The sequence below is a fragment of the Microcaecilia unicolor genome, chromosome 12 (assembly GCF_901765095.1).
Source record: "Microcaecilia unicolor chromosome 12, aMicUni1.1, whole genome shotgun sequence".
NCBI lineage: Eukaryota > Metazoa > Chordata > Amphibia > Gymnophiona > Siphonopidae > Microcaecilia > Microcaecilia unicolor.
The window spans coordinates 58,517,385-58,531,543 of record NC_044042.1 but is presented as its reverse complement, the minus strand read 5'-3'; the positions used below and the strand labels follow the sequence as shown (position 1 = coordinate 58,531,543).

Below are 14,159 nucleotides of genomic sequence, written 5' to 3'. Positions count from 1 at the left end.
GCAATTTCATGCTTGAGTTCTTTGAGCACCCTTGGATGTATGCCATCTGGTCCACGTGATTTACTACTCTTTACGTTGTCAATTTGATTCAGTACATCTTCCAGGTTCACCGAGATTTCTTTCAGTTCCTCTGCATCATCACCCTTGAAAACCATTTCTTGTACAGGTAGATCTCTTAAATGTTCTTCTGTAAAGTCCAAAGCAAAGAATTCATTCAGTTTCTCTGCTATGGTCTTGTCCTCTATGAGCACCCCTTTTGTTCCTTAGTGATCTAACAGTCCCACGGATTCCCTAGCAGGCTTTCTGCTTCTGATGTACCTGAAAAAATTGTTACTGTGAATTTTAGCCTCTGCGGCAAGTTTCTCTTCATATTCTCTTTTAGCCTTCTTTATTAATGCTTTGCATTTGACTTGCCAGCATGGCGAGCTGCTCAGCGTATTCTATATACCACTTGGAAATTTAAGTCTATTCTATAAAATTTAGGTGTACTTTAGAGAATATGCCTAGGCGTAATCTTTTTCCGCGTGGATTTTTCAGGCACCATATACAGAATCTGGCCCATAATGCATGATTTTGCAGCCTAGTGTGTGTTATTTGGCAAACATAATACACATTATCCTTCTAGGTGGTCCTTTTATTAAACTATGGTAAAAGGTGGCACACCCTTATGCAGGTCTTTCCCAGGCGCTAATGTCATTTTTACTGCAGCCAAAAAATTACCAATTTTCTATTTTTTGAATTAATGGTCATGCACTAATGTTGCCAATAGCGTGTGGCCATTAAAAAATATTACTGTGTGAGTACTTATCGCCACCTATTTTGGAGGTGGTAAGGGCTCACACTGCACTAATCAGTTAGCACACAGTAATTTAGATGCACTAACTGATTAATATGCAAATACCCACTGTCCATCGCCAGACATGGTCCCTCTGCGCTAAAAATAAAAATATTTTTAGTGTGGTTTGCAAATGCAGATTCAAAAATTGACCACAGGATGCTGTGGTAAGCCATTTTAAGCTGCAGTATGCACATGGTAATGCTTACTGCAGCTTAGTAAAAGGGTCCCTTTCTTTGCTAAATGGAAAGCATAAAAATTAGGGGACCTTTTATGAAGCAGCAGTAAGCCCAACGTGGGCTTACCACTCGCTAAAAGGGAAGTACCGCCAGGCTACCACAGCAGCCCGGTGGTAGTTCCCTCCCCCAGCATGCGCCATTTCTGGTGCTGCAAAAATATTTCAATTTTTGTAGCACCGGTGTGTACCCGGCATTAATCGAGTAGTGCTACATGCTGCCCAGTTACCGCCGGGTTAGCACGGGAGCCCTTAATGGGTGGTGGTAAGTGCTCACCCCCGAAATGGCCACGCAGCAAGTTCTTCACTTGCTGCACGGCCATTTCTTGAAAAAAAAAAAAAAAAAAACAAAGACCTGCCTTTTACCTGCTGCAGTAAAAAGGGGCCTCAGTATGCATCAAAAACACACACCAACGCAAGTGCAGGCCCCCTTTTGCCGCAGCTTCGTAAAAGGACCCCTTAATATTCTAAATACTGATATGCAATCCTTCTAGCACATATCTTGTGAAGAATGTGCCACAAATTGTTCTTTAGATTTGTATATTGTATTTATTTATTTTGTCCTATGTTGAATATTCAGTTTATGGTCTTGGGTTTAATGTTTATCATTTTTGTTCACACTTCTCCTACTATATTTTGTTCAATATTTCTATAAACTCACATTGAGCCAGACTGTGTAGGTAGGAGTGATGAGAATGTAAGTCACGATTAAAGTGTCCTTTTCATAAAATACATGCATTATTATAAATGCAGAATTTTTTATTCATGCCATTGCTGAATATTTAATTTTCAAACATTAGTGGAGTGGGGGCATAGCTGGGGGTTCACCCAGGTCATCAGAAATCCTTATATCAGTCTTGCTGTGAGCGTAGGCAGTGGAGCACAGCTGAATATGGTTAAGACAAAGAGCATTGTTGCAAAGGAGTCAGATGGGTCGTCTCATCCCTGAGAATAAGGGAAAGGGAAGAAGAAGTGAAAATTAGTGAGGAAATTGGTGATGATCTTCTTGAGGACAGAAATGACAGCCATTCGACAGGATGAGGAAGTGCCGCATTGAGCCTGCCATGAGTGGGAAAGCGCGGGGTACAAATGTAACAAAAATATATATATATAAAGATAGTATGAATCTCAAAGGAAGAAAAAGAGTAGAAATTGAGGAAGGCGAAGGGAGTAAAATTAACAGGAAGGGAAGAGTAACAGGCCAACACCACCAGTCGGTGACAAATATTATAGAGCAGTAGCTGAGGCATATAAGGTGCTGTTTGTGGGACTGTGTCTCTATCTGTAAAAAAAAAAAACAATGAAGGATTTAAAGGTTTTTAAACTACCCTTAATTTATAAATTCCATTCATTTTTAGACACATGCTCCCTTCTGCTGGTGATTCAGACCCTAATTATTGTAATAGGCTACAGGTTGTCCAAAATGTGGTGGCTAGGTTGGCATGAAGCTTTTAGACGTCTGAACCCACAATAGAAACAGAGACAGATAAAGACCACATGACCTATCCAGTCTGCCCATCCATGCCATCTACTCTCCCTATCACTCCATTATGATATCTTGATTGATTATGCATCTCTCAAAAGAGTTTAAGTTTAAGCCCTTAAGAATGGGCCCTAGCCACCTCAGAATAGGCTTTTGAGAAAATGTGTCAAAATCATACTTTAAGATCAAGTCAATAGTTGTTATTGCAGTTGCCCTTATGTCAAGATGTTATTCATGTGGGGATTAGGACAAAGGGTTTTTTGTTTGTTTTTTGGGTTTTTTTGTGACAGTATTCCTCCCACAGAATAAACTTCCATTTTCTATATATTTGTATGAAAAAAAAACAGCTCTAAGTCAGAGCATGAAAATGCAGGGAATAGTTGATAAAGAGGTGATAAAAGTTGGCATTCCATAGGGAACACAAGAAAGGATAGCATTTTCACTCATACTTCGTGAGAGCTGGTATGCTGTGGCAGATATTTGCTGACAGGAAAGTCACTCTAGAAATGATCATGCATATATTTTCAACTCAAACACTGAAAAACTTTAGGATCTTTTACATTATAATGTCTTTCCCAAAACATTTAACCAGGGGTGCTAGATTTATAGATCTATAATAATAAAATAATAGATCCCTTTTTATAGCAAGTTAAAAAAAGACATACAGCCACTTCTGGGGTGCATAGATAGTAACAATGATTTGTACCTTGCAGGACTGTCATTAGGGAAAATAGTATAAATTTTGTCCAGCTACATGTGGGTAAATTGAAGCATATGGAAGCTGAGGGACTTTTCTCTGGGTTATCTGGATGGCACATAAATGGCAGAATTGATGTCCAGAGAGTCCCTTTGTATTATTGTTTCTCAGCCTCACTGTATCATGTACCCTTCCGCCATCCTCCCATACACTCCCTGCCTCCAATTAATAGTAAATGGCAAGCTTACCTGCAGCCTCCTTCATTTTAGACCCAGGTGTGCTCTCTGCCAGGCACCCAGCCTATGTGATAGTGCACATTTGCAAAGCCCTACTTGTGGCAGTGGTAAATCAAGGGTCAGAGCTATAAAAACGCTTGAATGCACAGATTCACTTTGCTTAATCATTGAAGAGAGAGATTAGAAGAGTGATTAAAGTTGCAGTGGAAATACATCCCAAATTTGTTTTGCCTCTTTCACCACTGAAGTCTAAAGAATTATTTTGATTGGGTGACTAGAGAATTAGATTGAGATAGAGTATTCCAAAGATGTGGTCCCAATAAGGAGCACAGTTGATCCCATGTTATTGACGGCCATGTTAATTGCAAAGAAGTTATAGCTAGTAAACCCTGACCTTGAAATCATAAATACCTTGCTATTTTTAATTCTGATAATGGTTGTATCAGTTGCTATGGATTATTTCCCCTAAAAACCTTAAACAAAGATTTAAGTTTACCACAAGCAGCCACTGGGAGGCAGTGTAGTTACATAGGGTTCTTTTTACAAAGGCGCACTAGCATTTTTAGCGCATGCTAAAAATAAGCATGCAGTAAATGCTAGAGACTCCCATATATTCCTATGGGCATCTCTAGCGTTTAGAGCGTGCTAATCATTAGCGTGCACTAAAAAAGCTAACGTGCCTTTCTAAAAGACCACCATAATGATCTGTTTCCATGCCAGATCCCTCAGGTAAGGATACAACAGCTCCCTCCTGCTGAGGAGTTTCAGCGTCCCACAGAACAGCTGAATTGGATCAAGCTTTTGATGAAATATCTGTGCTTCCCTCAGTCACCACAGTGGCTCCTCTTATGGGGCCTCTTTGCACATTGTGTGCCATATCCCACCATTATCTCCTACATCACAGAACAGGAAATATGACCACAGGACTCAAAAAAGCATCATTGTCCTGGGCAGGGGAATTTTCCACTCCCCCTGCACCATTAGACTCCCATAGGTGGCATATCAGATAACTGCTGCTAGAGTTCATGGATTGTACTTTTTTTTTGGGGGGGGGGGGGGCAGCTTCTAGGACTAATCATAGAACTCCCCAGAATTTCCCCTTCCTTTTGCCCAGGATGAACAGAAAGGAAGGCACCACTGATACAGAACCTACACACAGCACTGGACCATCCACTCCCTACAATAGCATCTTGGATGTCCTTATTACAGGTCCTTTTTTAATTCATAGTAAAAGAGCACTTCCAAATAGATTATAAAAAAACACATATTTCCAAAAAGACCATTTCCTTGACCATCCCAAATTAAACCAAGCAGGAATCAAAGTAAATTTATACAACATCTGGTACATTACATTTATGTGTTTATTTTCCACATTTATAGCCCACCTATAACTAAGCAAGGTGCAAAGAAAACATGGTGTTCTGGATTGTGCAATATGTTACACACAGATCCAATGTCAAATTACAGTGCTGGAGGACTGCAGATCAGTCAGGTTTTCAGGATACTCCTGCATGATATGTATGAGATATATTTGCATACAATGGAAGCAATACATCCATATATCTCTCATGAACATTCATTAGGGATATCCAGAAAATCTGACTGGGTAGCAGGCCTTCAGGACAGGACACCTTCAGGATACCCCTGGTCTAATGAGCACTTGAGACCACAAAAGATAAAATAACTCGCCTAAGATCTCAATGGGAGAAGCAAGATTTAATTCTGATTTGCTGCTTCTCAGCCCTGAGTCCCATCAGATCTCCCCTGGGGTTCTCCACCCAAATGTCCCCATGAAGGAACATACACTTCCTGGTTGTATATTAAATAAATATGATACTTGACATTATCCTAACAATGAAATCACTTTTTCCCTTTCCTCTTTTCTGAGTACTCAATCTGCTCATTAACTGCTTCTTCAGGAAACTGACATCTCCTAAACCTCATGCCATCTATAGCAGAACTTCTGAAAGTGACAGAAAGTCCATCTCCCTAGGTAGTATCGGTGAATTTAAGAACAGGAAAACTTATGAGAATTGCAAAAAGCTTCTATCATACTCTTTAAATTGATATTCACATCATGCATGAAAATAGCTACAATGGAATTGTTGAATAGGATTATACTGCCTTTCTGCCCAGTTTTGAATATCAGATTAACATCTTCCCCACATCGCCAAAGCAGTCTTTCTCACATTAGGCACATTATGAAGAATGAAAGCAGGCAGGCACCAGAGAAAAATGTGACACTGTTCCCTTCTGGCCAGATTTGCCTTTCCCCAATTCAAGGGCAAAAGACAGATCTGGATGAAGCTGGAAACCTTGAGAAAATTAATTGAGGAGGGGAAATGATGCGTGTCCTGTATCTACCCTGCAGAAGCCATTCACTGCTGACCTGTGCAGCCTGCGGTAACCCACGGTTTCTAGCTACTCTGGAAAGATCTGTTAAGTTATGACAGCTCCATCTCATAGAGAGAGAGAATGGAATATTTTGAAATGCATTTAAATTCCCTCCTTGCAGGAAAGATCAAAATCAACTATGTGGTTTTCTTATGTGTAAGGGTGGAGGAGTAGTCTAGTGTTTAGAGCACCAGTCCAACAATTCAAAAAGCCCAGTTCAAATGCCTTCTGCTCTTTCTGATCTTGGGCAATTCACTTAACCCTCCATTGTCTCAGGTGCAAACTTAGGGGCCCTTTTACTAAGATGCACTAAGCCCTGATGTACTAGAAATGGGTTTGCACATGGCCAAGTCTCACATCAGGATGCGTTAGGCCATTTCGTAGAACATCTTAGTAAGAAGGCCACTTAAATTGGAGTCCTCCAGGAACAGGGAAATTACTTGACATAAATGTAACTCACTTTGAGCTATTACTGAAAAATGTGTGAGCTAAATCAAAATAAACTTCCTTATTTTAGTATTGTCCCCTATATAGTAAACTGGCTGCACCAGTAATATGGGGCCCTGTTTACAAAGGCGTGCTAGCGTTGTTCGCATGTGCTAAATATTAGCATGCACTAACTGTTTGGACACCCATAGAAATATTATGGGCATCTATATGATTAATGAACACCTTTGAAAACAGGGTCCATGGTATAGTTTTTCTTATTGGATACATGATATATTGCCTTTCAACACTGAGTATGGGAGAGTTCAGCCCTAATATCAGGAGGGAGGGAGTTCCAAAGTGAAGGGGAAAAATAGAAGAGTGCAGAATGATGAATGGATTCAAGTCTAGAACAATGACCCAAAGGAATGATTAACTGATGTTCAGACGATGAATGAAGGGTGTGCGGAGGTGTATAAGGAATAATAAGGGAAGAAAGATGGCGGGGAAATCCTGAATAAAGGACTTTATGGGTGAGTGTTAGAATTTTGTTGAATTCTAGAGTAATCAGGAGCCATTGGTGAAGCTTCAGGAGAGAGGCGATATTGTCATATCAACAAGTGCTGGAGAGTAATCAAGCATATATATTTTGAACAGACTGTAGGTTTTTTAGAAGGGTGGTGGGTAAACAAGATAAATAATATTACAATAGTCCACAATATTATTTAGCTTATTTTAATGAAGTTAATGGTTTTGAAGGCTTTCCTTGCCCTGTCAACCACTGGACACTGATCCTGGTATGGAAAGACTATAAGAGGATCATTCACTTCTGCTGGGAGGCCGTTCCACGAATTCACCACCTTTTCCATGAAGAAGTATTTCTTCAGGTTACTTCTGAGTCTATCCCCTTTCATCTTCATCATATGCCCCCTCATGCCAGAGCTTCCTTCCAATTGAAAGGGATTTGCCTCCTGTGCATTTATGTTGCATAGGTTTTTAATATGTCTCTATCATATCTCTGTTCTTCCACCTTTCTTCCAAAATATACATATTGAGATCTTTAAATCTCCTAGCCGGTTAAATAGCGCTTAGCTGGCTAAGCACTAATATTCAGCACAAGGCAGCTGGTTAACTCCACTGAATATTAGTGTATACATGGAAGTAGCCAGACCTCAACAGGAAGGGGGGCCAGAGCCCAAAGGGGGGGGTCACATTTTGGCCCGCCTCCACCACCAACTTCGGGGCCGCATGATGGTACTTTGGCTGATGGAGGTCCCCACCCCCGCCAGCTGAAGCGTTTGTCCTGCTCTTGTCTCGCATTGCCTGCCCTGCTCTATTCTCAGTCGCACTGTGCATGCTCATTTTAATGAAACTGAGCATGCGCACATGCTCAGTTTCACTAAAACGAGCATGCATGGCGAGACTGTAAAGAGCAGGGTAGGCAACGCGGCAAGACCCAAACGTGTATGATAAATATTGCATTCCCTAATGTGATGTACCCTGTTTCCCCGAAAGTAAGACATCCCCCAAAAATAAGACCTAGTAGAGGTTTTCCTGAATTGGTAGATATAAGGCCTCCCCCGAAAGTAAGACCTAGCAAATTTTTGCTTGAAAGCAGGGCTGCCGAGAGCCGAGCAAGGCCGCCCCCCCACCCGAGGTCGCTGGGCCCCCCTCCACCCACCCTCCGTCGCTCCCGGAACTAACCTTAAACGCCTCCTTTCACCTTCGCAGCAAGCAGCAGCAGGGCAGACCTCTCCTTCCTTCCGTGTCCCGCCCTCGCGGACATTACGTCAGGTGAGGGCAGGACACGGAAGGAAGGAGTGGCCTGCCCTGCTGCTGCTTGCTGCAAAGGTGAAAGGAGATGTTTAAGGTTAGTTCCAGGAGCGACGGAGGGAGGGCGGGCGGGCCAACCCCGATGTTTCCCCGAAAAATAAGACAGCCCCTGAAAATAAGACCTAGCGCATTTTTGGGGGCAAAAATTAATATAAGACAGTGTCTTATTTTCGGGGAAACACGGTAGTGTTGAGTCTAACAAAAGACTTTGCTGAAAACCTTGTGTAAATACCTGCGCCTAAATGTAGGTGCATTCCCCCAAATTTTATAACAATGTTTGCAAAGTTGAGTAACTCCCCCAAGACGCCCACAGTCCTCCCATGGCCGCACCCAGTTTTCAGGTACGCACATTGGAATTTACATGCACCTCTTTTTAGAATATGCCTATAAAGAAACGTGCATAAATTCCAATTATTGCCAATTAGTGATGATAATTGGTTGTTATTGGCCAATTATCATCACTGATTGGCCCATTACTCAATTGAACAGCACATGTAAATTGGCCAGGCGCACAATTTATCGCGTGCTACTCGCTGTGCCTTATATAGAATCCAGCTCATAGTGCCTATGTGTTCTGCTAGCATTTTCCTAGGTATGCATGCACAATCGTATCTAACTTCTGGTAATTCTAAATATATATGAGTGTAACATGTATACAAATGTTGGTGCTTGGGTTATAGAATTGCCTTTTTGCCTTTACATCAATGGCTTTAGAAAAGCATAATGTGGAACTGCAGGGCTCAGTGAGACTTTCGAAAGCATTTTCATGTGCTAGTTGTCACTTGCTGTTAGCTGGGTGGCATGGAAACAGTATGTTCTAAACTAAACATTTCAGATTTATTGACAGCTTACTGGACCCGGGGTTCGCTTTTGGGCAAGGTTCACTTGGGTGACATGCTCCCAGCTCTTTTTAACAAACAAGTGTGTCTTGAAGTTGTTATTAAAAGCAGTAAATAACTACACACACAATCCCAACATACTCTTTGCTGTCATTTCACTACTGTGCTAGTGTGAGAACTGTCTCCAAGTGCTGCATTGGCGGTAACTGGTTTACTGCAAACCAATTAAAAATGTAGCCTTGAGTTTCTTTTGAAAGTTACAGAATCTAATAAGGATTTTCAATAAATACATTTGTAATGCAACAATTGGACTAAAAAGATTTAGGTTTAGGTAGGATTTTTAGTCTCGTCTGAGCTACAGGGAATTATGGGCTCTTATTCTAATGCTGATAGAAAGTAACTTGCTATGTAAAGGCAGATGTTGCTTTAACACCCACGCCCTATATTGAAGTCACTATGGATATAAAATCATTGCACACGTAAAAGACTTTGCCAGAACTCTGGTTTAGAAACTTGCATATACAGAAACATAATGATATATACTGATGTCTTTTCATAATATCCCTGTCTTACAAAGTTATCAGTGTCACTAATCATAAGTTATATCCTTTCATTACAGCTCAAGTTAACTAATATTGATTCTGACTAGTTAGCATTATGTTCCACATGGGGCCAGATAAAATCAATAATGTTTATGCTATTTCAATAATTTATAGCTGTTTCCTCAGTCTATGTTTATTCTTCCTAAATGTGCATTCAGCACTCGGTACACAGTCAATATGTCTAAGAAGAGGGAAGGAAAGAACAATGAATTAGACTTTATGGAAAAATAGCTGCTGAGAATACAGATGTGGACTGTTGAGCAGATAAATGTCCTTCCTAGTTCAGGGACCAAAGTCATTGATTATTTTAGGTGGCATTTATAGATTTTAGTCCTTTATGTTTTGTTTGAATTTACAAGAACTTTTAAATGCAAGTTTGGGATGAAGATGGGGAAAAAAACTATGGGGATGTTGAACGGATAGAAGAAATATGATGGGGATGGGGATGGGGATGGAAAAGAATTGACTGTTGATGGGAACCAGATTATGTTCCCATACACAGCTATACTCCAGACTGAACATATGAAAAAGGACGATTAGGACAAAGCTCTAAATAAAACTGTCCTACTCCTTTGGCAGTAAAAGTAATCACAGCTATATATTTTACCAATATAAGAAAAATGGAAGGCAGCCATGACAGATTTAGTCCTACATTTATACAGCATATTACTGCATATTGAGAAGGAGTAGTCTAGTAGTGGGATGAGAACCAGGTAAGCCAGAGACCAAATCCTGCTTCTCCTACTGACACTTCTTGTGACCTTGAAGAAGTCATTGTACCCTCCGTTACCTCAGCTACAGACATGGATTATAAGCCCTCTAGGGTAAGGACTTTCCAGCTGCCTCTGAAGTTGTAACTCACCTTGACTTTGAATTAGCAAAAGTGAATAATTAATTCCGAATCCTCTGAATGTTCTCCATCCGATAACTGCTGAATCTTAAGACAGAGGGGGCAACAGCTGGAATTTGTAAGCAACCATAGCGAGCGACCCTCTGCGCTGCTGCCCTGAAAGTTTCAGCTTTTCCTCTTGCTGTTTTTTCTATCCCTTTACAAAATACACAACAAAAAAACAAGCTCTCCCTTACCTCTGCAGAACTGTACTATGTTCCCTCCAGAAAATAGCTTCAGGAAAAACTTAGAAGCAGGAGACCTTTAATTTCACTCCAACAGTTACTGAGTAAAATGAGAGAGCTCTTGGACCCCTGGAACTTCTTTTTTTTTTTTATGAGTTACTGGGTGAGCTGGAACTGGTTGCTGGGCTCCTTGCTATGCAGTGGCATGCTAAGATTTGCTCTTTACTTCAGTGACCTGACTCATTAGAAGGGGGAGCGGCTCCAGCAAGTGAATTTGTGCTAAAAGCTGCCAAAACCAATTAAGAAAGGGTGTGGTGTAGGTGAGCCACATTTACCCCTTGATTCAGTGGGCCACAGAGAGACCCTTAGGAAATTATCAGGGAATCCAGGGATGCTCTTCTTGCACGAGAACAAGTGCTAATGCAGAGGCAGCACCCAGCTCACAAAAAAAGGGGCAATTTTTATTAATTTAATTTATTTATTTGTATTTATTTATTAGGATTTATTTACCACCTTTTTGAAGGAATTCACTCAAGGCGGTGTACAGTAATAATAGATCAAACATGAGCAATAGGCAATTACAAGCAGTAAACATGTTCAAATAACAATACATAGTATGGCATAGTATACTATTTACAATGTCAACACAATGCGTAATAGAACATTTTAATTGATAGTGAAGTGAAAGGTATAAGCAAAGATGGAACATGTAGATAGGTAAGAGAATAAGAAGAGTTAGAAAGTAAGGTGACTATCCTGCTTATAATCGAATGAGAAAAACGCCCAAGTTCCGACCTAAATCGGGAGATGGACGTTTATCTCACAAAAACGAATAAAGCGGTATAATCGAAAGCCGATTTTTGGACGTTTTCAACTGCAATCCGTCGCGAATGCGGACAAAGTTGATGGGGGCGTGTCAGAGGTGTGGCGAAGGCGGAACTGGGGCGTGGTTATCTGCCGAACAGAGATGGGCGCATTTCACCGATAATGGGAAAACAGTATGCGTTTTTAGCTAGAATTTAGGACACTTTTCCTGGACCCTGTTTTTTCACGAATAAGGCCCCAAAAAGTGCCCTAAATGACCAGATGACCACTGGAGGGAATCGGGGATAACCTCCCCTGACTCCCCCAGTGGTCACTAACCCCCTCCCAGCACAAAAAATGAAGTTTCTCAACTTTTTATTTTCACCCTCAAATGTCATACCCAGCTCCCTGACAGCAGTATGCAGGTCACTGGAGGAGTTGTTAGGGGGTGCAGTGGACTTCAGGCAGGTGGACCCAGGCCCATCCCCCCTACCTGTTACAATTGTGCTGCTTAATGCTTATTAGTCGTCCAACCCCCCCAAACCCACTGTACCCACATGTAGGTGCCCCCCTTCACCCCTTAGGGCTATAGTAATGGTGTAGACTTGTGGGCAGTGGGTTTTGAGGGGGATTTGGGGGGCTCAACACACAAGGGAAGGGTGCTATGCACCTGGGAGTTCTTTTACCTTTTTTTTTTGTTTTTGTAAAAGTGCCCCCTAGGGTGCCCGGTTGGTGTCCTGGCATGTGAGGGGGACCAGTGCACTACGAATCCTGGCCCCTCCCACGAACAAATGCCTTGGATTTATTCGTTTTTGAGCTGGGCGCTTTCATTTTCCATTATCGCTGAAAAACAAAAACGCCCAGCTCACACATTGTTGAATAAAACATGGGCGTCTATTTTTTCCCAAAATACGGTTCGGTCCGCCCCTTCACGGACCCGTTCTTGGAGATAAACGCCCATGGAGATAGGCGTTTTCATTCAATTATGCCCCTCTTTGATGTCAGAGAGATGGTTAAATATTTTAAAGCTGGCGCTCCGTTTAGCTGTAAGCTGTACCAAATGTTTCTGTTTGTGCGCTTTTATATAACCTAAAGTCCTCGTCTGTTTAAGTAAAAGTTTTTTCTTTTACAGAATTACAGCACTGCGCTAGTATTGCGCCCTACACTCTACCCCTGAGGAAGCTCTGTTGAAAGAGTGAAACGGCAGTGGCCCCCGTTGGGATATTAAGATAAGAGAGTGTTTAATTCATATTATGCTGTTATTTAAAAACACAGTCGTTTAGGACAATACTTTGTTGAAGTGGAGTTTTTTTCACCCGATGATAGAACTTGGGCGTGTGTTACTTATAACAACAGTAACTCCGCTCTAAAACCTGCGACTGCTAGTCCCAGGTTTTTGAGGGTTTTTCTCCACCTGTTGAGCACATATCTTTATAAATTTGAGTTTTAGAGTCACATTATATTTTATTATGGTTAAATATTATCTCAGCTAGGGTAGGAGTGGATAAACATGCCCTGCTGCAGTATGTGCAGCACGTGCCACTCCTTGCATGTGTGAGTGAGACTAACAAGTTGGTTACTTCTTCCATTAAAGGCTTGGATGAAGAGCCAAGCTTTCACCTGCTTCCTGAATTAGAGATAGTCTTATGTTAAACGGAGCCTTTCAGGCAGTGCATTCCAGAGTGTGGGGGCTATTCCAGAGAAGGCTCGCTTGCGGGTATTACATTGTGTAATGTCTTTTCGAGAGAGTGTGGTTAGTGATAGTCCTTGAGAGGACCCTAGTGTCCTTGGCGGTGTGTAGAGGATCATCCTATTCTTTAGGCACTCAGAGCCATTTCCTTTAAGGGTTTTGAAGATCAGACATAGAGTTTTAAATTTAGCCCTGTATTGTACTGGCAGCCAATGAAGTTTTTGCAAAAATTGTGTGAAGTGGTCACGCCACCTGCAACCTTCTATGAGTCTTGCTGCAGCATTCTGAATCAACTGGAGCTGGTGCAGGCCCTTTGTAGTCAGACCATTGTATAGTGCATTGCAGTAATCCAGTTTTGATGTTATTATGGCATGCACAACTGGTATAAGATTTACCTTCTCGATGTAAAAAGAGAGGTAGTGTACCTGTCACAAATAATAGAAGCAGCTCTTGAAGGTTGCTTGGATTTGGGGAATCAGAGTAAGTGTTGAATCTAACTGTATTCCAAGGTTCCTGACTTGTGATTTGAGGGGGAGTTCATACTTCCTAAAAGGGATTTTGATGTCAGGTATGTATCCACTTGTGTTAGGGACCCAGAGAAACTCAGTTTTACTTGGGTTCAGGCAAAGTTTGTTGTGTTTAGCCTATTCTTGAATTGATGTTAGACAGGTAATCAGTTTATTCAAGGCTGTAGGTAAGTCAGGTTCAATGGGTATGAGTAGCAGGGTCTATAACTGGGTGCCTTGAGGATGTATGGTAAGATCCTATTCTATAATGTTTATGTTTACTGGAGATTTGATATATAACCTTTCACAACAAACCAAAGCGGTTTACAAATCATCAAGAAAACGGAAGGTAGTCTCATTCCTACTTTTGGCAGCCAGACTGGTTATAGCACGGTACTCGACTGGATTACAAAATTATATTACATTATAGAGGGGGAGAGGTTTCGAGCGATACTGCAGGGTCATCTGAAACGGTGGGAGAGGCGATGGGCACCATTGTTTACAT

The 14,159-nt window shown here is 41.4% G+C and overlaps 2 protein-coding genes across 5 annotated transcripts in view; one reads left to right on the top strand and one right to left on the bottom strand.

The window, feature by feature from the left end:
• Positions 1-10,827, bottom strand: part of KCNJ1 (potassium inwardly rectifying channel subfamily J member 1) — a 33,957-nt gene extending 23,130 nt beyond the window's left edge. Inside the window, exons 1-2 of one of the 4 annotated variants that reach the window (XR_003944042.1) lie at positions 3,499-3,561; positions 1,797-2,015 (exon numbers count right to left, since the gene is read on the bottom strand). The gene's annotated coding sequence lies outside the window, so the exon portion shown is untranslated. Of the gene's footprint in view, positions 1-1,796; positions 2,016-3,498; positions 3,562-10,442 lie in introns of those variants that run through there. The other 3 variants (XM_030221803.1, XM_030221804.1, XM_030221806.1) reach the window with 3 other exon arrangements.
• The window catches only part of FLI1 (Fli-1 proto-oncogene, ETS transcription factor), a 230,355-nt gene that overhangs the window by 213,158 nt on the left and 3,038 nt on the right, over positions 1-14,159 (top strand). The gene's annotated exons all lie outside the window — the stretch shown is intronic.